The sequence below is a fragment of the Piliocolobus tephrosceles genome, chromosome 7 (assembly GCF_002776525.5).
Source record: "Piliocolobus tephrosceles isolate RC106 chromosome 7, ASM277652v3, whole genome shotgun sequence".
NCBI lineage: Eukaryota > Metazoa > Chordata > Mammalia > Primates > Cercopithecidae > Piliocolobus > Piliocolobus tephrosceles.
Genome location: NC_045440.1, coordinates 144,394,408 through 144,416,491, shown reverse-complemented (window position 1 = coordinate 144,416,491; position 22,084 = coordinate 144,394,408). Strand labels below are relative to the sequence as shown.

The 22,084-nt window shown below is 39.1% G+C and overlaps 1 protein-coding gene across 7 annotated transcripts in view; it reads left to right on the top strand.

Annotated features, from left to right (window-relative positions):
- The window catches only part of PTK2 (protein tyrosine kinase 2), a 362,172-nt gene that overhangs the window by 73,348 nt on the left and 266,740 nt on the right, over positions 1-22,084 (top strand). For 5 of the 7 annotated variants that reach the window (XM_026454578.2, XM_026454577.1, XM_026454572.1 and 2 more), the window contains one exon: positions 2,651-2,739. The exons of the other annotated variants lie outside the window; for them this stretch is intronic. The gene's annotated coding sequence lies outside the window, so the exon portion shown is untranslated. Of the gene's footprint in view, positions 1-2,650; positions 2,740-22,084 lie in introns of those variants that run through there. 7 annotated transcript variants of the gene reach the window in all.

The window sequence follows — 22,084 nt, the reverse complement described above, 5'->3', positions numbered from 1 at the left end:
ACGGGAGGGAAATTGACCAAAAAAGCCAACTACTGTGTTGCTCTGTTTGGAAAGAAGAAAAGCTTATTTATGTCTGTTGCTTGGAATATAGATATGATGAGGAATAGATCCACACTAGATGCTACTGATATATACACGTAGATACACTTTTTTTCCCCTCTTTTTGAGGTGGAATTTTGCTCTTATTGCCCAGACTGGACAATCTCAGCTCATTGCAACCTCCACCTCCCAGATTCAAGCGATTCTCCTGCCTCATCCTCCAAAGTAGCTGGGATTACAAGCATGCGCCTCCACACCTGGCTGATTTTTTGTATTTAGTACAGATGGGGTTTCACCATGTTGGGGTGGTGTTGAACTCCTGATTTCAGGTCATCCACCTGCCTCGGCCTCCCAAAGTGCTGGGATTACATACGTGAGCCACAGCGCCTGGCCTGATACAGAGTATGGAGTCTGTAGTAATGGTTAGCTTTTTCAGGCCGTCATGAGAGATAAATTTAAAATGTATATTGTTGATTTTTCACTTTTAGCTGAGAAATGCAGGTTGTAGAAGGGATTTACATTCACCACAAGGGGTCCTCCTGACACCATCAGACCCCCAAGCCAATATTAATATGTCTGTGACTGCAAAGCCCAATTTCTGACAAATAACCCAGAGCCTTTACAGCCTTATCAGTGTTTTTCTCTGCTTCAGTTAGCTTGGAAAGTTAACCTAACTTGGAAAGACACAATTGCTTGATACTGTTGCTATTTGTTAAATAAGGTGAGCAGTCAAACTGTGGATAAATTGCATTTATAGGGTAAAAAAAATTGATGGTGATTAAATAAGTTGCATGTGTGTATATGCATTTTCCATAAAATAAAAGTTCTGTGTTTCTTTTGGACAATGTTAGTGTTAAGTAACTACTGGATTGCCTTTTGATATTTGCATTATTATGGTCAGTATAAGCAAAAAAAAAAAAAAAAAAAAAAAAAACCCTCTGTTTTATAACATGTATGGATAGATTGAAAATTTTGGTGAGCTTCTTTTTTTTTTTTTTTTTTTTTGGGAGACAGAGTCTCGCTCTGTCGCCCAGGCTGGAGTGCAGTGGCCGGATCTCAGCTCACTGCAAGCTCCGCCTCCCAGGTTCACGCCATTCTCCTGCCTCAGCCTCCCGAGTAGCTGGGACCACAGGCGCCCGCCACCGCACCTGGCTAATTTTTTGTATTTTTAGTAGAGACGGGGTTTCACCGTGTTAGCCAGGATGGACTCGATCTCCTGACCTCGTGATCCGCCCCCCAAAGTGCTGGGATTACAGGCTTGAGCCACCGCGCCTGGCAAGCTTCTTATTCTGTCCTGTGTTGTCGTGCTTCTACCACTGCATCTGAAAAACGAATGCAACATGTTTTTACAGATTTCAGGAGCCTTTAAGAAAAAAGCAGTTACAGAAGTTAACCTCTCAACAGTTTCTAAATCTGGAATTTAGCTTTGATCTCTGTCTATATGGCAAAACAAAAATAAGAAATTAGAGTCTGTGAAAATACTGCTTAGATTAATAAGGCCAGGGTTTTGTTGTTTTTGCCTTTTTAGATAATGAAATAGTTTTTATGCCATTAATTTTAGAGGTACTTGAGAATATACATTTTATTGTCTTACCCAATTGACAGAAATAATAAGATTTTCATGGTAAGAGTTGCATTTTCCCATCTATTTTTTGTATTTCACTGTTGCTTAATTTAGTGGTTGTAGTTATTTTCTGGTGATTTTGATACATCTGTCAAGTACCAGCTGCATGTCTAGCAGGTAGTGTGATGACTTTTATCTGAATTTGTATTGGGGCAGGATTACTGACACCAGAGGGCTATCACATGAGCCTCACGATCTGGTGAATTAGGATGTTGCATGGGGATAAGAGCAGCTTAATCTGTCCCTTATTCTTTGCTGTGTTTCTTCTCTTCCTTTCTTTGTCCCGTTGGTCCTCACTGTGATTCATTCACCCTTTGTAGGCCTGTTTCCAGACTCTTCTCTGGAAACCTTTATAGCATCTGGAGGTAGGTGATACTATAGGTGTTGGTTTAACTGTGTCATCTGACTGGTGTCCACGTGCCTGATACATATCCCAGCTCTGCAACCAATTAGTTGTAATATTAGGTATGTTACTTAATTTATCTGTTCCTCAGTTTGTTCATGTGTCATACATGAATTGTAATATCTATGTTGTTGGTTGTTAAAAGTATTAATTGAGAAAATAGGTGGAAAGCACTGCAGAAAATTGGTGAAGTACATGGACTCTGTAGCTAGACTGCATGAGTTTGATTTCCAGCTTTGCAACTCAAAAGTTCTGTGAGACATTGTGAATTTAAGTTACCTGGTCTCTCTATGCTTTGATTTCTTCATTTGTAAAATGGGGATAACAGTGTCTACCCCATGTGTAGTTTGTTGTGATAGGTAGATGAGTCAGCATTTTTAAAGTTCTTGGAAGAAGGCTTGGTACAGTTAGCATTCACCTGGTATCATCATGTCAAAATTGTATTTTCATTATTATTAGCGTTGCTATTATGCTATTTTGTGACTGGCACGTAGTACTCAATAAGTGATAGGTATTGCTCTCCTCATTTTACTGATGAAGAAACTGAAGTTCAGGATGTTGAAATGATTTTCTTTGTCTCACAGGCAGAACTGGGGCTCCTTTGCATCTTCCAGTTACAAATTCAGTGCCTTCTGCAGTTTCCCTAGAGCTCCTCAAGAATAACGGAAGGGAGGTATAGTAATTGTTAAGAAACTTTGCAAAGAAAGTGAATAATGCCAATACTGTCACCTTTTGGAATTTGTTGGTATTTCCTGTTGTTTGTCTTTGGAAGGTGATTAGATTTATTATGACTAATATTTCTTTGGTCTTAACCGAGTCATAATTTTTGTTGATAGACTAAAATTTTTGAAAAATTGTTTTCGTGGTGGAAACAGCAAGACAAAATGACAGGAATGGTAATTAGTAATCTTACTGGAAATGAGCGCAGTATAGGATACCTGACATTCTAAAGTTAGGATATATTGTAATTATCAAGTGCTAATTGGAGGAACCATATTGTAAAACTGTCGAAGTTATTTAAATCTGTAACTCCCTGATTGATGCAAACATAAAAGAGGTGAAAAATAATATATTTAGAAGTATACATGTATGATATGAATAATAATTTTTTTTTTACATTCCTCCTGTCGATTGGCATAAAAGTATTTATCAGTGCTTTACTTTGCCAAGTAGTGCTGCCATGGTGTTTGGTATTCCTTAAGATAGACAAAATTATGACAATTATATGAGAAATGTGAAAGTTAGGCTGGTATTTTGTGAACTGCTTTTGGTGACATTTACAAGTAGTTCATTTCCTAATAGTTCATTCCTAGGGACCTTCTCATATATGGTCAGGGTTTTGTAGGTAGGTCAGATTGGACAAAATTGTACATCATATGAAGAAATTTAGAGTTCTCTCTTATGCTTACTGATCTTGCGTATAACATTGTTTGCAACCCTAATGATTTTATGTAATCTCACACACTATTTTCATTTGTGCTGTATTAAAATTCGTGGTGAAAGTTTTCATAGGAGTATCAGTACAAAATTATGTGATTTATTTTTTTATGTGGGGTGGGAACAGGCAGTCTACATGATTTTCCTAGACTTTATGTCCGTTTTTCTTTTCTCATATTCTTGAGAAAGCAAAGTTTTCATAATGTTTCATTCACTTATTCATTCAATAAGTATGTACCAAGCCTTTGTACTGTACTGAGATCTGGAAGTGAAGCAGTGCCCAGGATGGAGGCATGCCATACTGTCACTGATGTCCAGACATACGTATACCTTCTCTGTGACCATAGCCTTGAAAAGAAAAATTCTCTTTGCCATCTTCTCATTACTCAGAGGTGATAGGCGGGTCGGTGGAATATATGGCCTACACATCTTAACCATTTTAGTAAGGTCCTGGAGACAATATGTATAGGACAGACAGAATTTCCTTCTGTCACGGAGCTTGCGTTGTAGTAGGGGCAGCCAGGCAATAAACTGAATGTTTAAGTAAATCATGAGGTGTTTTAGAAAGTTGTAAGTGCTGTGGGAATAAAGTGAAGCAGGGAGAGTAGATGGGCCATGCAGTTTCAGACAGGGTGGTCTGGATAGGCCTCGTTGAGTAGGCGACATTTGAGCATAGATGTGGCAGGGGGAAGGGAGCAAGCCATGTGGATAACGCGGGGGCAAGAGTGTCCCACATAGAGGGACATCAGTGCAGAGTCCCTGACGTGGGCAGGGAGTGGCAAGGAGGTTAGTGTGGTTCGTGCCAAGGAAACTAGGGGATCCTTGAGGATAGAGGGGGGCCATATCATGCACGACCTTGCAGACTGTGCTAAGTATATAGGTGCTGAATCTGGGAAAGTTGGGGAACTGTTGGTGAGTTTTAAGCAAAGGAGTAAAATTGTGTGATTGATGTTTTGGAAGGATCAGTGCACAACTCAGAAGGGTTGTGAACAGAGTGTAAGGTGGTGAGAGCTGGAGCAGAGAGACCAGGTAGGAGGCCTATGGCTGTAATCCAGGCAGCCTGGGCCGGGGTAAGACCAGGAGATGTGGTGAGAAATACATGTATTCTGGTTATATCTAGAAGGTAAAGACGAGAGTTTACTTTTCAAGTAGGATTTACCAGAATTGCTTTAAAATATGCCAGTACTAAAAGAGTTTTGTGTAAAGGTCACGCAACTTTTAAATAAGTGGTTGGCTTTTATATTAGTATGTAGAATTCATAAATAAGGGAATATAGAGGACTGCTTACCCTTTTTCACTTATGTTGCCATTAACTGTAGTCTGTTTCTGTTCTTTTCAAGATGTCACTGGATTAGGAATTTAAAAGCATAATTTGTCAGGAAGAAAATAATAAACACTGTATCACCACACTAGCCAGTACTTGCCTCATTTTGCAGCTCTTTGACCTTGGGCAAGTTGCTTGGCCTCTCTGAACTTTTTCGTCTTCTGTGAAAACAGGGAAGTAGCTGCTTCACTGAGATTGTGTTATGGATTAAATGCAGTTTTTTATATATAACTATAGTTGCTCAATAAAAGGTATAGGTTATTGCTAGCAGTATCACCTGTATCCTCTTCAGCTCTTCTCTGTGGCACGAGTTGGTTCCTAACATTTCCATAGCTGCTGTTTCAATCTGGTCTTTACTTAGTCTCCTTGGTCTCTGACCTGGATAATTTATGCTCTTTCGTATCTTAACATCTTCCCATACTCTCAAGATCTTGCACATTAGGAGATGATATTTGGATATTGAAATAAATTATGAAGTAGTTGCAGGGATAGGAGAGAAAACCCCCATCTACTGGTCACTTTAAAGTCACAGAAACCAGGTTCATTCCTCTCCCTCATTCTCTACATTCACTTTTCTTGTTTGTCCTCTCGTCCTGTCTGTCACTGCAACTGCGTTAGCTCCAGTCACCACCACCCTGTGCTTATATGACTCTCTCTCCTGCTCAGCTGGTCCTGTGGCAGCTCATCAGTCTGACTAAAAAATCCTTCCTATGGTGGGATGGTGTGCTGTGGTATGCAGACCCTGGCATCTTAGATGAGCGAGTGGGCTTGGTAGATTATTGAAATAAATTATGAAGTAGTTACAGTGGTAGGAGAGAAAGCGCCCATCTACTGATCACTTTAAAGTCACAGAAACCAGATTTATCCCTCTCCCTCATTCTCTCCATCACTTACTCTCTTGTCCTCTCTGTCACTGCAACTGTATTAGCTCCAGCCACTACCACCCTGCTCACCTGGTCCTGTGGCAGGTGTTCAGTCTGACTAAAAAATCCTTCCTGTGGTGGGGTGGTGTGCTGTGGTGTGAAGACCCTGGCATCGTAGATGAGCGAGTGGGCCTGGTAACTCCTGTGCCCCTTCCTAGTCTATGACCCTGTCTTTAGTCTTAGTGCTCTCATTTTTAAAAGAATTGTAATACCAGGTTTGCTTAAAAGATGGGAAAATTACATGTAATCAGTACTTAGTGTGTAGAATATAATTGTAGGTTGCTAATGAAGGTAGCTTTTATTTTGTAACTTTTGACAGCTATAAGTTCCAAGATGGACTCAGTGTGCTTGGATTATTTGTACAGTCTGTTAGTCGATGGCTCGGATTAAACTCCAGTCCGTTCTCACGGGAGTGGGTCAGATATGCTTGCTGGTGAATGTGCTCTTATCCTTCCCATCATGGCAGTGATCCTTTACAGTCTCGGTCTCTTAGTAATGGTGGAGGTTGGGGATTTTTTTTTTCACGTATTCTAGTTTATCTAGTTGCTTATTTCCTCTGTTCTTTTTCTAGCTTGCTTGTGTTTTTCTGGAGCCCCTTTCTTCCCAGTGTTCCCTGGGGTCAGAGTTCACGCTGGTGAATGATGTGTTTTCAGTGGAGCATAGAAGAGGTCACTTGAACTCTGGCTACTATTAGGAGCCTGAAAGTAAACCTAGAGACAAAGCCATCATCAAAAGTAGCGTGTTAGAAGTGAAACAATTGTCCTGGGGCATCACTGGACACAAATAAGCCTCTTGTTCTCCTCAGGCTTTGTTAAGCTATTGTTTTCAGAGGTTAGTGACTTCATAAACAAAGCCTCAGTCATTTTCACTGTTAAGTAAAATACTTGATTTTTGATTGGTTTATACAAGTGTACTACTAACAAAATTACCCACATTTGGGAAACCTAGAACTGTAGAGTCTCAGTGTGTCTTATGTATGTTCAGAGGACAAAGGCACCAGGAGCCTCGTTACTAATTATCTTACTGCTAAAGTGGAATGTGTTCAGATAGCTAAATTTTTGAGATGATCGTGACTATCTCACAGTTTGAATGGAAAAACTAAGTAGCTCTGCATTTTAAAAAGTTGCTAGTACAGATTGTAAGGGTGTTTTTCTGTCTGTCTTCTTTAGTATGAGTTTATTACTCGCTTATGTTTTGAAACTAAGAAAGGAAATCATGCCTCTTGGATCCCTCAATATTCCCTAAGCTAATTTTAAAGAATGTGGCACCTCAAATTCTTGATTTTCTGTTTTCGAGAGAGTTTTTAAAATTTATACACTTACTATGAGCGTACCAACCAGGAAAAATACTTTACCACAAAAATATTTGGGTACCTATGGACATAGAGACATAGATCAGGATTTTTTTTCCAGAAAGGATTTTTATTTCATCAAAGTAATTATTTTAACTCTAAGGTCATAAAGAATTAGGTTAGTAAAATGACAAAGGCATGACTTTGAAAACAAAAATGGTTTGAGAAGCCATCTACAGACATGATCTGGGTCAGACTTGATTTGCAGCTTACTCGATTTTAGAATCGGTTGTCAGTTATGTAAACAGAAAACTGCTGGATGAATTGAACAGAAGGGTGAGATTAGCATATTAATAAGTTACTGGCTACTGGCCTTCTTTTTCTCCTCCCTCTTTTCCCTCCCTCTTTCTCCTTCCCTGAATGAATCTAGGAACACAGACCCATGGGGTCACATTACTAGCTGGTTTCATTCTGTTCAGTAGCTTAATCTAGCCAGGATGGTCTGTGTTTCAGATTGCGGAAGCATGAGAAGATTCTGTAACTGAGAGGCATTCTTCAAGCTGCTGGAAAATATTACAGAAGGAACACCTTCCAAATTTTGCTTCAAGCTCTGAAAAAAGGAGCACACAGGGGAACCTTAGTCTTGCTTGTGGATCGAAGCAAATACTATCACAGCGAGGAACTGGGACTTTGTGTGCGGACTCCTGGCTTGATCTTTATAGGATTGGGTGTATGTTGTTGGAACTGGCAGGCCAAGAGGCCCTGAAACCAGCAGGTGCCATCTATATGGAGAAAAGCGGCTGTAGTCCATTTCCAGTGTGTTGGGCTAAAGGTATAAATAACTTAAAAATATGTTCAGTTTTGTTTAAATTCATGCTTTTGCAGTGAAAAGGTAGATAAATGTTTTTCAGAATTTATTTCAATATATTTACAGTTAAAACTTTGAGGAAAAATGGAAATTGATTTGGTATGGGTTTACAGTTATTACATGAAACCAATTAGATAGCTTTTCATATAGTAAATGAAAATATTTTTTATGGAAACGAATTTTAAGTGCATTAAGCTATCTTTTAATGTTCTGTCCCATGTCTCTTAATAGTTTTATTTTTTCTTTTAATTTAAGACATCTGTGTATTCTGTAATCTGGAAGTTTTTAAGGAAAAAGGAGAGGAATTTTAACTTAAACAGGGTTGTAGGAAATAAGAGTAACATGTATTTTTTTATTTTAAAAATTAGTTTTTTTTACTCACTAAAAAGATTGTATATTCAGTTTGAAACTCCATATTATTGTAAGGTGGGCTTAGGAATACCATGCATAAGCAATTTTCTTTCTTAATGTTTTTAGAGTTTTTATTCACATAAAAATGTAAATATAAAACACAGCATTTTCATTGTAACATTCAAGACAGTATTTGGGAAACATATTGAGAAGTTAATGCTATGTAATTTGTGCTTGACTACAAGCAGATCAGCTCTTTTGCTTACAGTAGTAGAGAATGTGTAAGTTGGGAAATAAAGTTCTTAATGAAGAATATAGTAAAAATGTTTTTTATTATTTCAAATATATTTAAATATAATGTTACTCCACTTATGAAAGATTTTTAAAAGGAGGAAGCTGCATTGTTGTAAAAGGCTGCGGTTTTATGAGTAGAGGTATGGACTGATTCATTTTAGTTTTTGGTGTAAAAATTTTGGTACCACTGGGATATCGGTGTGTTAGCACCAAATTACAGTTTCACCATTAAAATGGTTTTTATTTAGTTGTTGCTGTCATCTATTGATTCTTTCCTAGGCTTTTAAACATTTACAAAACATGCGAATTTTAGTATTCACTTTGTTCACTTGATTGTGTAATTAGATACTCAGAGTAAATATTTTGCTGAGTTAAATTCACACTCTTGGATTTTAAAGAGTTTTGGGAATGGGAACTTTTAAAAATTTTAGTTTCTCAGCATCAGAAATGTATAGCATAAGTGAGTGTGACCAATAGTGTTCATAGCCAAAGAATTCTATACTTGTTGAAAATTTTGGTCTTTTCCTGGATTTGCTGGGGTTCGTTTGCATATTGCCACCTCCATTGTATGATAACATTGTGTTAGCACTGATGATTAACAATACGGTTCTGATTTCCTTCTTGGATTCAAGATCTACACATCCAGTACCAGTGGGATATTAAATTATCAGCTACTGAATTTCTTTTTATTCAGTGTGACTTTAAAACTGTGAACTTTGGAAGAAAAGAGATGATAGTGTTTTTGCTCACCCCAAAGCGATTGATGGAAACAACTTATTTTTCAATTAAGTTTGCTGGCTGTCAGAACAAATGAATAAAACTATTTTTAACTGAAATATGCATTGTGATAGAGGTTAGGGTTGGGTAAGAGACAACAGAGCTCACACATATAAAAGATGGGAAAAGGTAGAGATTTTGTCAAGGGTCAGAATCAGTTTCCTTTGTAGAGCTGCAGCAAGCCATCTCCTCATGGTTTTGCTTTTGAGTTGTTCAGAGGAGGTTCTGACAAAACCTAGGAGCTGTCATCCTGTCCCTTCTTGGTGCTGCAGACACTGCTTCCATTGTGATTGCCCAGTGTGTAACTATCCTAGTAAACTTCCTCTCTCTCCCCTCAAGTTACTTTTGTACCAGGACAGGAAGGCAGGAAACCTTGTTTTTACGCTGGTTAACTTTGTGTGATAAGGACGAAGATGTTGGTATATAGGAATTGGCTGAATTGGTTATATTCAAGTATAAAAGTTACAACTTGTAGATAAAGACACAGTAAAAAGCTCAAATCCAAAGAATATACAAATCTCTGTCTGCAGTTAGACATTCTAAACCACACGTTTGATTTTATCAGTCACATTAACCTCAAAAAGCACAGCAGTGTCCCAATTTAAGAAGACACATAAAATACCAGGACAAGCTAAAAATAATAGAGCAGACTATATTTGTATCCCTTGAACTGAAACCTTTAAGGTATCCTTAAAGCATTCTGGGGCGTTTGAACCAAGCTCATTGTGCGGTTGAATTTGGTGTAAAGAATCCACCTTAGGTCCCATCCAAGGAAGATTATATTTTAAAGTATTAAAAAGGACTTTGTTTTAACATGGGTTCAACTACATCATGATTTTCTAGGTTTAAAGACAGTTTTGATTCAGAGTATTCAATTAAATGTAAATGTTCACAGTGTTATTTTAGGTTGCAAGACTATCAAGTGCAGGAAGTCCTGTTTGGGGAGTTATTTGATTATATCAGTTTTTACATTATTTATTTCATGTTTTTGAAAGGCTGGGAAGGACTAAAGAGTTTCAGAGATTTGGTTGTTAAATACGGATCTGATCTCTTGATTTCTCCAGGTTTGGGCCTTTGTCCTGTTGCTCATTAATAGCACAATTATTTTGTCTTTTCAGTGCCTCAGACACCCCAAACTCTTCCTCTCAGGCCTTTATACCTTCTGTTGCACTTTCCTAGAGCCATCATCTCTGCATTCTCTGACTAGCCAACTCCTACTTAACCTTTTAGGTCTCAGCTTAAATGAGCTCCATGAGGAAGTAGATGTCCTTATCTTTTACTCACTGCCATATGCTTGGCACATACTAGGTGTTTGTTAAATATTTGTTGAATGAATCAATGACTAGTGTGCAAAGAAAAATACCTCAGAGTAGAATGCATGGTACTGACATTAAAATGCAAAAATTACCATGGGAATCTCACTCCAGTGCTCTCATTCCTCTCGGTCTAAACCAAGTTTTCTCTAGTGTTCCCTCCTATATCCTTTTCTTCTGGTATTGTGTCGCACTTACTGTGATTTGTCATTATATATTTTACTTTTTTGGATTTCTGTCTTCTATTAGACTGTAAACTTCACAGAGATAGTGTCATTTTTTTTTTTTGACAAATAGTTGACATAAACGATTATTTAATGAATGAATAAATTCTATATAGGGTTAGATTTGATTTTAAAAGGCTCTTTCAGAGCTAAAATCTTGTGATTAATACAGTGTTTTGTAGGTAAATCTAGTTTTAGGATCATTGAACTGTCAGAAATACATATTCCATGTCAAACTTCTGGCCATTCTAATTTCGTTGAGTTTGTGTTCTCTTTTTTCTCTTAGAGTAAAAGTGTATACCCCGGGTTTAACATAGCACTCTGCCCATAGTGAGTGGCTAATGATACTTTGGTCTTGAGCTGTTGTTAATTCCTATAGATTTATTTTAATATCTCACTGAATTTTTTGCAGTTTCTTTCCTTCTTTACTTTTCTTTTCTTTCATGGCAGAGTCTTGTTCTGTCGCCCAGGCTGGTTCAAGCAATTCTCCTGCCTCAGCCTCCCAAGTAGCTGGGATTACAAACATACACCACCACACCTGGCTAATTGTTGTATTTTCAGTAGAGATGGGGTTTCACCATGTTGGCCAGGCTGGTCTCGAACTCCTGACCTCAAGTGATCCACCCGCCTTGGCCTCCCAAAGTGCTAGAATTATAGGTGTGAGCCACCATGCCTGGCCAATTTTACAGTTTCTTTCTGCTTTACCTCAAATCATGGCATTTTAAAAGAGAGCTGTGTTTCTTATAGTAATAGCTAAAACTTACTCAGAAATACTACATGCCATGCTGTGTTCTGAGCATTAAACATGCACAAAAAACATACATGTTGTCCCATTCTCACAAATGTTTGTAAGCTGTCTGAGATGGGAAATATCGTTATCGCCATTTTACAGATGAGATAATTGAGGTACTGAGAGATTAATAACTTGACAATTGTTGCTCAGCTAATATAAAAGGCAGAGCAAGATTCTGAACAGTGGGAATCTAACTGCAGTGCCTATATTCTTAATCACTATGCCATACACACCCAAATAGAAAAATGGTAGGATCATAATGGAATTGTCTATTTCGTGTGATTTTTGCATTTTGATATGTGTACTATGTCGTCTACTCTCAGATGTTTTCATTCTGTTCATTCATTCATTCATTCCACAGATATTTAATGAGCACCAAATATGTGCCAAGCCCAGTGTACTTGGCATATGCCAGTGAGTCAGAGATACCTACTCCCTCATGTAGTTATTCTTCCAAGTGAGGGGAAACAGTGAATGACAAAAATAATAAGTAAATAAATTGGTTAGTGTGGTAGAAGGTGTTAAATGTTACGGTGAAGGTGAGGTCAGATGACAGTCTTATTATATACAATGTCTAGGTGTAGACTGCATTGAAAAGGTGCATTTTATTGAAGACCTGAAGGAAATATGGGAGGTAGCCAAGTGGATACTTGGGAAAAGAAAGTTCCAAGTCGATTGCATGGGTAGAGCAAAGGCTCTTGCTGGGGAGAATGGCATTGTGGCCAGAACAGAGTGAATACGGGGTTGTGGCTATCTTTCCAGTTCTTTGTGCCTACGAGGTGGTGGTTTAACCAGAGGCACAGGCATGGGTTAAAAGTGAGGCCCGCTAGAAACAAGCCACAGTTTGCCGATCTATTCTAATCCACATTCCTTAAAAATAGCTCCATGAGAGGAGTGAATTGGCCTTTAAATATCCTCCTGTGGGAGACACATGCCTCATTCTGGTTCTCTCAATAGATGTCTTAACAGAAAGACTGGTGAACTCTCCCTTTTCATTTCTATTTTGAATATTCGTAACATCAACTCATCCACAAACATAAGGCAGTGGGTATTAAACTTTATCTCATATTCTTTTCTGGTCCTCATTATTAGTATTTGGGGAAGAGACTGCTAGTTTTGCCCAGTTTTTTCCTCTTTGTATATAATTTTAGAGCTGTCAGTGGATAGGTTTCGTTTTTGTGTTTTGAGACCAAGTTTTGCTCTTGTCACCAGGCTGGAGTGCAGTGGCGTGATCTCGACTCCCTGCAACCTCCGCCTCCCAGTTTCAAGTGATCCTCCTGACTCAGCCTCCTGAGTAGCTGGGATTACAAGCACCTACCAGCACACCCTGCAAATTTTTTTTTTTTTTTTTAGTAGAGACGGGTTTTATCATGTTGGCTAGGCTCGTCTCGACCTCCTGACCTCAGGTGATCTGCCTGCCTTGGCCTCCCAAAGTGCTGGGATTACAGGCATGAGCCACTGTGCCCAGCCTGGATATGGGGTTTTTACCCAAATATGACCCTGTATATGAAGGAGAAATAATAACATGTCCCATATTGTGCTTGTTGACCCGGTGTTCCTTGTGTTTAGCATTCCCACTCCCAACCTTCTAAGTGTCCTGGTTTGGGCAGTAAGTTATATGGGAACCCTAAAGTGTGTCCTCCTTTGATCACCCTATGTATGTATGTATGTATGTATGTATGTACCTATGTATGTATGTGGCATGGTCTTGCTCTGTCATCCGGGCTGGTCTCAAACTCCTAGGCTCAAGCAGTCCTCCCACCTCAGCCTCTCAAAATCTGGGATTACAGGTGCGTGCCACCACACCCAGCCCAATCCACTATTTAAAATGGACTCATCCTCCTGCCGTCGCTGTACCCCTATCCCTGTTCTCTGTCTTGTCTTTCAATTTGCTCTTAACCACTATCTAACATGCCTAATGGTTTATTTATTTACTACTTTGGTTTAGCTGCTGTCCCTTAGTGAAATGTGCACCCTATGAGACAAAGGAAACCTATCTGTCCTGCTCATTGCTGCTTTCCTACTGCCTAAGACGTAGTAGACTTTTTTTTTTTTTTTTTTTTTTGAGACGGAGTTTTGCTCTTGTTGCCCAGACTGGAGTGCAATGACACGATTTCGGCTCACTGCAACCTCCGCCTCCTGGGTTCAAGCAATTCTCCTGCCTCAGCCTCCCAAGTAGCTGGGATTACAGGCTTGCATCACCATGCCTGGCTAGTTTTGTATTTTTAGTAGAGATAAGGTTTCTCCATGTTGGTCAGGCTGGTCTCAAACTCCCAACCTCAGGTGATCCACCCATCTCGGCCTCTCAAAGTGCTGGGATTATAGATGTGAGCCACCGCGCCTGGCTGGTAGACTCTTATTTTAAATGGATGAATGAATTAAATCTTGTCTTCTGGGAGCAACAGAGGTTTCAGTCATTAGAAGCAAATGAGAGAGTGATGGAGATTTTTGTGGAAATTAAAAAACACTTGTTCTACAAAGAAGGGAACAACAGACACTGGGATTTACTTGAGGGCAGAGGGAGGAAGGAGAGAAGCAAAAAAAAAAAAAAAACTCTTGGGTACTAGTCTTAATACCTGGATGGTGAAATAATCTGTACAACAAACCCTCATGATACAAGTTTACCTTTATAACAAACCTTCACGTGTACCCCAAACCTAAAATAAAAGATTAAAAAAAAAAACAAAAAACTCAAAACTTGGTCTTTCTAGTGCTTTAAGGGTTAGTGACTCTGATTTATTTTTTTATTTTTATTTTTTGAGAGAGAGTCTCGCTCTGTTGCCGAGGCTGGAGTGCAGTGGCCGGATCTCAGCTCACTGCAAGCTCCGCCTCCCGGGTTCACGCCATTCTCCTGCCTCAGCCTCCCGAGTAGCTGGGACTACAGGCGCCCGCCACCTCGCCCGGCTAGTTTTTTGTATTTTTAGTAGAGACGGGGTTTCACCGTGTTAGCCAGGATGGTCTCAATCTCCTGAACTCGTGATCCACCCGTCTCAGCCTCCCAAAGTGCTGGGATTACAGGCGTGAGCCACCGTGCCCGGCCAGTGACTCTGATTTTTGTAAAGTGTTCACAAATCTTTGATTTCAGATTCGTCTATAATTATTTAAACTGCAAGGAATTTATTGTAAATCCAGTGGTTTCCTGTTTTTTTTTTTTAATAGTTTTCAGTTAGAGAAAAATCTAACTTTAAAACAGTTATCACTGAATATTTTAATTTTGCATTTGAACATTTGCATAAATTTTTATAATGTCATTGATTCGTAGCTCACGTAATTTTAGAATTGGATTTAGGTGTATATTAACTTCTTTACCTAAAAAAGTAAACTAAAATACTTTTGTATTTTTTTTTTTTTTTTTGAGATGGAGTCTTGCTAGTCGCCCAGGCTGCAGTGCAGTGGCGCGGTCTGGGCTCACTGCAAGCTCCGCCTCCCAGGTTCACGCCATTCTCCTGTCTCAGTCTCCTGAGTAGCTAGGACTACAGGCGCCCGCCACCATGGCCAGGCGGGCTAATTTTTTGTATTTTTGGCAGAGATGGGGTTTCACCGTGTTAGCCAGGATGGTCTCGATCTCCTGACCTCGTGATCCACCCACCTCAGCCTCCCAAAGTGCTGGGATTACAGGCGTGAGCCACTGGGCCTGGCCTATTTTATATTATACCTTTCTTTCTGAAAAATGGTATAAAATGAGTCATATTTTAAGTGTTTTATAGAAGTTTGGTGTTGGAATGAAACCAATGATTAGTAAATTTTTTCTTTGACTAAAACAGTAATGAAATCTTTGGTTCATTTGGTGATATTTTTGGTTGATTTTCCACGTTCTTATTCTCATAGATTTTGGTTAATTTTTTGTTACTGATACAGTGTTCAGTTGAATTTGTAGGCTTGTGGATAGGAAGTCTCAGCAGTTGGTAAGTTGAATTAATGTATTTCCCTTTTTCAAAAATTGGGGCTGTGTTGAATCTATGGATTGATTTGGGAGAATTGACTTACGAACAATATCGAACAATACAGTAATGGACATTGTATATCCAGTTATTTAAGTCTTGTTTAATTTTTCTAAGCAATGTGTAATAGATCTTAATGTGGCGGTCTTGTTGTTTTTTGATGATATTGTAAATAATAATTTTTGGCTTTTAAGTTTAGTTTTATGGCTGGGCTCAGTGGCTCATGTCTGTAATCTCAGCACTTTGAGAGGCTGAGGTGGGCAGATCGCGTAAGGCCAGGAGTTCGAGACCAGCCTGGCCAACATGGCGAAACCCTGTCTTTACTAAAAATACAAAATTAGTTGGGTGAGGTGGCATGTACTTGTAGACGCAGCTACTCAGGAGGCTGAGGCACAAGAATCGCTTGAACCTGGGAGGTTGAGGTTGCAGTGAGCAAAGATTGCACCACTGCACTCCAGCCTGGGCAATAGAGCGAGACTCTGTCAAAAAAAAAAAAAAGTTTAATTTTACAATTCTTGGCCTAGTGTATAGAAATAGATTGTCTTATTAGTTTATCTTGTAGCCTTATTATAAATTTACTTATTAGTTCTGGTGATTTGAGTATAAAAAATCAAAATAAATCTGAATGTGTTATTGGCAAATAAAAACTGTTTTCTTTTCTGACCTTTGTATCTTCATTTGTCTTTGCCTTGACCAGGACCTCTATTATAGTATTGAGAAATGATAAGAGGAGACAGATTTTCCTTTTTTTTCCCCTGAGGGAGAACATGTTCAGTATTAAGTATGTTAACTTTAGTTTTGTCTTGTTTAGTTTTTGTGGATATCCTTTTTCTTTTTTTTTTTTTGAGACGGAGTCTTGCTCTGTCGCCCAGGCTGGAGTGCAGTGGCGTGATCTTGGCTCACTGCAACCTCCACCTCCCAAGTTCAAGCTGTTCCTCTGCCTTAGCCTCTCGAGTAGCTGGGACTACAGGCACATGTCACCAAGCCCGGCTAATTTTTGTATTTTTTAGTAGAGACAGAGTTTCACCATATTGGCCAGGCTGGTCTCAAACTCCTGACGTTGTGATCTGCTCGCCTCGGCCTCCCAAAGCACTGGGATTACAGGCGTGAGCCTCTGTGCCTGGCAGATACCCTTTTTCAAATTGAAAAAGGTTGCTTTTAATTCTTAGGTTTCTGAGAGGTTTTTTTCTTTTTTATTATGAGAGGTTGTTGATTTTTGTCTAATGCTTTTTCTGTATCTATTCAGTTGCTCATATGAATTTTTCTGTTTTAATTTTTATGTGATGAATTGTGGTGTTTAAAATTTGTATTTATCTTTGTTTTTTGAGAAATGAGGTCTTGCTGTTAATGTGTTGCCCAGGCTGATCTAAAGCTCCTGGGCTCAAGAAGTCCTGCTGCCTCAGCCTCCTGAGTACCTGGGATTATAGGCACGAGCCACTGTACTCAACTATGAATTAGCTTTTAATGTTAAAACTCTGCGTTGCTGAGATAAACCCCACTTGATCATGATGTATTATCCTGATTTTTTGTTTTTTTCTTTTATAGAGACAGAGTGTTACTCTGTTGTCCAGGCTAGAATGCAGTGTCATGATCATAGCTCACTATGTCCTTGAACTCCTGGGCTCAAGCAGTGCTCCTGCCTCAGCCTCCTGAGTAGCTGGGACTACAGATGCATGCCACCACACCTGACTAATTTTTAAATTTTAGTCATTTTTCTAGAGCCAAGGTCTTGTTTTGTTGCCCAGGCTGTTCTTGAACTTCTTGCCTCAAAAGAGCCTCCTGCCTCAGGCTCCCAAAGTGCTTGTGTTATAGGCATGAGCCACCATGCCTGGCCTATTCTATTTTTATATAGCTAGATTTGATAATAATTTGTGCAGATTATTTGTATCTATGTTTATGAGGGATATCTGTTTGTAATTTTTTTCCTTGTAATCATTTTATCAAGTTTTCATATCAAGGTACTGGTATTCTAATAAAATAAGTTGGAAAATGTTCCCTTTTTATGTTTATTTATATGATTAATTATGTAAAGTTTAAGAAAAACATTAATCTATAGTGATAGTAATAGTAGCACTTTCGGTGGGGTAGTATTAGTTAGAAAGGGACATGAAAATAAAACATTGATGGAAATGTTCTGTATCTCGGTCTAGGGTGGTAGTCATAAGGATGGAGATAAAATGTACACAAGTATGTATATATGTGTATTTTAAAAGTCATTGAGCTGTTCACTTAAGCTTTGTGTATTTTATAAATTATACTATTAAAATCAGACTATAAATGTGTCTCACACGTAACATTGCATTTCTGAAAATCAAGCATTTTTCTGTTTTGCAAAGGGAAAATTATATACATCAGCAGAAAACATTAAACCAGTTTCTAAAAAAACAGTGTAAAGACTAGATGTGAACAAAATCTAAAATGTAAGATTGAAAAGTATTTAAAACATTGTTTCCTGATTACCAGACAATATGGTTAACAGTTGTTTGTATGTGGAAAATGTGCCTGCTGTTCACTAAATATTACAATGTATGATAAAGCAATACAGCATGAAATAAAATTGCCAGGAAAAAAAGGCAGACAAAAACCTACAATGAAAAGCACTGGGTGCTGTGGCTCATATCTGTAATCCCAGTGCTTTGGGAGGATGAGGTGGGTGGATTGCTGGAGCTCAAGAGTTTGAGACCAGCCTGAGCAATATGGCAAGACTCCGGCTCTACAAAAAATACCAAAAAAAAAAGTGGTGCAACACTTGTAGTTCCACCTACTTGGAAGTCTGAGGTGGGAGAATTGCTTGAGTCAAGGAGGTTGAGGCTGCGGTGAGCCGTAATCACGCCACTGCACTCCATCCTGGGTGACAGAGCAAGACCCTGTCTCAAACAAACCAATTTCCTATAATTATGAAATGAGATTTGAGGCCTTTAGAAAGTTGAGGAAGGAGGTGAAGAGCTTGAAGCAGTCCTTGTAATTGGTCAGGGAATGGGGCAATTCAGGCCAAGAAGTTACTGAGATGTCCAGTCACTTCATGTGACTATAGAGCTGGGAAGATTGTGGATGATGTTCTTTCAATGGTTGATGATTTAGAGTAGGAAAATGGGAAGCTAGAGCTTCGTTTGCATTCCCGTTGGCTGTATTCTTAATTCCTCTGTTTGGGATTATAGGAAGTATTAGAGTATCTGTAGAAGAAAGACTTCTTATAGCAATCACTTTCAAGTGTTGGAGTCCCTGAATTTTCTGATTTTTGGCCTCCTTTTCAAACTGTGATTATGAGACTCTACAAGTTTAAGTCCTACAAAATTTACTTGGATTGTAACTTGAAACTTTTCCATACGTACTTTTGTTTAAAATTATATATGAAGTTTTAAAGATATAAATTTATATTGGCCGAAAAATGTTATGTTGAGAGATTATGTAGTCTTTCATATTAAAAAAAAAGGCAAGGGAAAAATCCAGGACCTTGTTAACCAGGGAGGGAGATGTTCTGTGGGTGATGTTAGAGTGTTGTATTTCCTTCAAGGTCTGTTTTGTTACCTCCCCTACTCTTTTATTTTTCTAAGAAACAAAATACTGTTAGAGTATCATATATGTTAATACTGTTTTTTGACTGTGAAAATCTTACTGTTTTGTAAAATTGGCAGAATCAATGAGATGGTAACAACCCCTGACTATTGTATATTCTTATTTTAACTTTTATGTAACTTCATAATGGAGTTGTATACTCATGGTAGATTTTCAGTTTAGGAAAAAAACCATATATATTTTTTAAATAGGACAAGCTTTAGGAGAAATTTTTAAAGGAACATTTGTGCCTAATTTGGTTATTGGATTATGAATACATTTCAAATACCAGATGTTACCATAGTAAGAATAGTCATCTTTTGTTTCCTTTTTAAACAGCCATTTATAAAGATATGAGGGGTAACAGGAAAGATACTGATTAGGACTAGGTAATGATTCCATGGGACGGTCTCCGTAGATTTCTGTTTGAAGAATGTTCCTACTTTGAAATCCCCTTTTCTTGGCCTTAGAAAATTAAGTTCATCCTTCTTTAACAACTATTATTGTCTATTGAATGCTAACTTTGTTTCATATATCTTGGTAAACACTTTATAATTTCAACTCCCACTTTACAGATATGGAACTTGTGGTGACGTAAGAGTTGTATAGTTGTGAGGGCTAAGCACAGTCCTTGTATGACAGGTACCTCTGCCCTTCAAGATCTTGTTCAGACGTCACCACCTATAAAGCTTTTCTTGATATGTGCTAGTTCTGTAAAATTTCTGCCTTCTTCAGTTGTAGGCTCAACTATTAGATTGGGCTTGCTTCTTCAAACTTTTATTTTGGGGATTTAGGTGAAGTTTTAGCTGTCCTGTAGTCTATAGGGTCTTGCTCATGGAAAGTACATAATGGCTCAAGGTAGAGATAATTTCGTCTTGAAATTCTGAGGGATATACTTAACCACTTAAAGTCATCAAAGCCATAAGAGTTGAAATGCTGTTGTAATAAATTATCTATTTTCCTTACTGTGGGTTGTCTGCATATAGAGATTCTCCTTCCTCCCCTCCCCCTCCCCTCCCCCATTGCCCCTCCTCGCCTCCCCCCTCACCTCCCCCCTCGCCTCCCTCCCTCGCCTCCCTCCTCCTCTCCCCCCTCCCCTCCCCTCCTCCCTCCCTTGCCCCCTCCCTTCCTCCTGGATTCCAGTGATTCTCCTGCCTCAGCCTCCCAAGTAGCTGGGATTACAGGCACATGCCACCAAACCCAGATAATTTTTGCTTTTTAGTAGAGACAGGGTTTCACCATGTTGGCCAGGCTGGTCTCAAACCCCTGACATCCCAAAGTGCTGGGATTACAGGCGTGAGCCACCGTGCCCAGCCCAGTTTCATGTATTTTATTATGGAAAATTTCTGGTAAAACATAGTATGTTGAATGCATTCTTATACTCAAAATTGAGAATTAAGTGAGATTTGGCATGTTTTCTCTCTCCTTGGCCTCTGGAATCCTGACAAGAGACTGAAATGTTCTTTTCTTTGGAAACTGGTCTTAGCAAAGGGCTCACTTTGGACATCAGGAGAATTGGCCGCTTCTGAAGGCTGTGATGTGATTTGGCTGTGTCTCCACCCAAGTCTTATCTTGAATTCCCACATGTTGTGGGAGGAACCTGGTAGGAGGTAATTGAATCATGGGGCAAGTCTTTTTCGTCCTGTTCCCGTGGTAGTGAGTAAGTCTCACAAGTTCTGATGGCTTTATAAAGAGAAGTTGTCCTGCAAAAGCACTCTGTCTTTGCCTGCCGTCTATGTAAGTTGGGACTTGCTCCTCCTTGCCTTCCGCCATGACTGGGAGGCCTCCCCAGCCTTGTGGAACTGTAAATTCATTAAACCTCTTTTTCTTCCCAGTCTCAGGTACGTCTTATCAGCAGCATGAGAACAGACTAATAATACAGGCTGCTTCTCTGCTTAGCCCAACCATCAGCAAATTGTGCTCACATTCAGGGCTTTAAGCCAAGGATGGACAGCCAGATATTTAAAGACAGCCTCTGTTTTCAAAATGTGAGACCAAAACAAACAAGCAGAAGAAAACAACTTGTGGGCAACAAGATGAAACAGCAAGCAGAAGGAAGCTAAAAGAAAAATATTAATATCTCCAGAGAGCTGAGAGATTTGCGCCCAGGAAAGACAAGTAGGAGTCTTCAAAAGTACTCCCAGCTGGGTGCGGTTGCTCACACCTGTAATCCTAGCATTTTGGGAGGCTGAGGTGGGTGGATCGCTTGAGCCCAGGAGTTCGAGACCAGCCTGGGCAATGTGGCAAAGCCCCATCTCTACCAAAAAATACAAAAATTAGTGGGGAATGGTGATGCACACATGTAGTCTCAGCTACTCAGGAGGCTGAAGTGGGAGGATCGCTTAAGCCTGGGAGGTCAGGGCTGCAGTGAGCCATGATTGCACCACTGCACTCCAATCTGGGCAGTAGAGTGAGACCCTGTCTCAAAAAGAGAAAATATTACGTCCAAAGAACAAGACAAATTAAGAAAGCACAAATAAACTCTGTAGAAGCATTGGAAAGTAATGTCAAAGATTATCTCCCAGAACATGGAAAGAAAGGACAAATTTAAGAGAAAAGAAAATAGGATGATGAATCCAGAAGGTCTAGCATACAAATAATAAGAGTTGAAAATAATTTGTAATTATAACTGAGAAAGAAATAAAAGGATAAAACAGCCTCAAAGAAATTATGTAAGAACATTTCCCCAAACCAAAGGATAAGGATTTCTGGTTTGAAGGTTCCCAAATCGTGGAACCCCTTTAGCTGCCTCTCTGGCTTCCTCATAGGCCTTCTACTCCTCCTCCATTCTTTCTAGCATCAGTGCGGGCATAATGTATTGTTAATAATTATGTAACAATTTTGATATTTTTCTTTATAATGCCTATTACAATTGTATTTTTTTTTTTTTTTTGAGACGGAGTCTCGCTCTGTCACCCAGGCTGGAG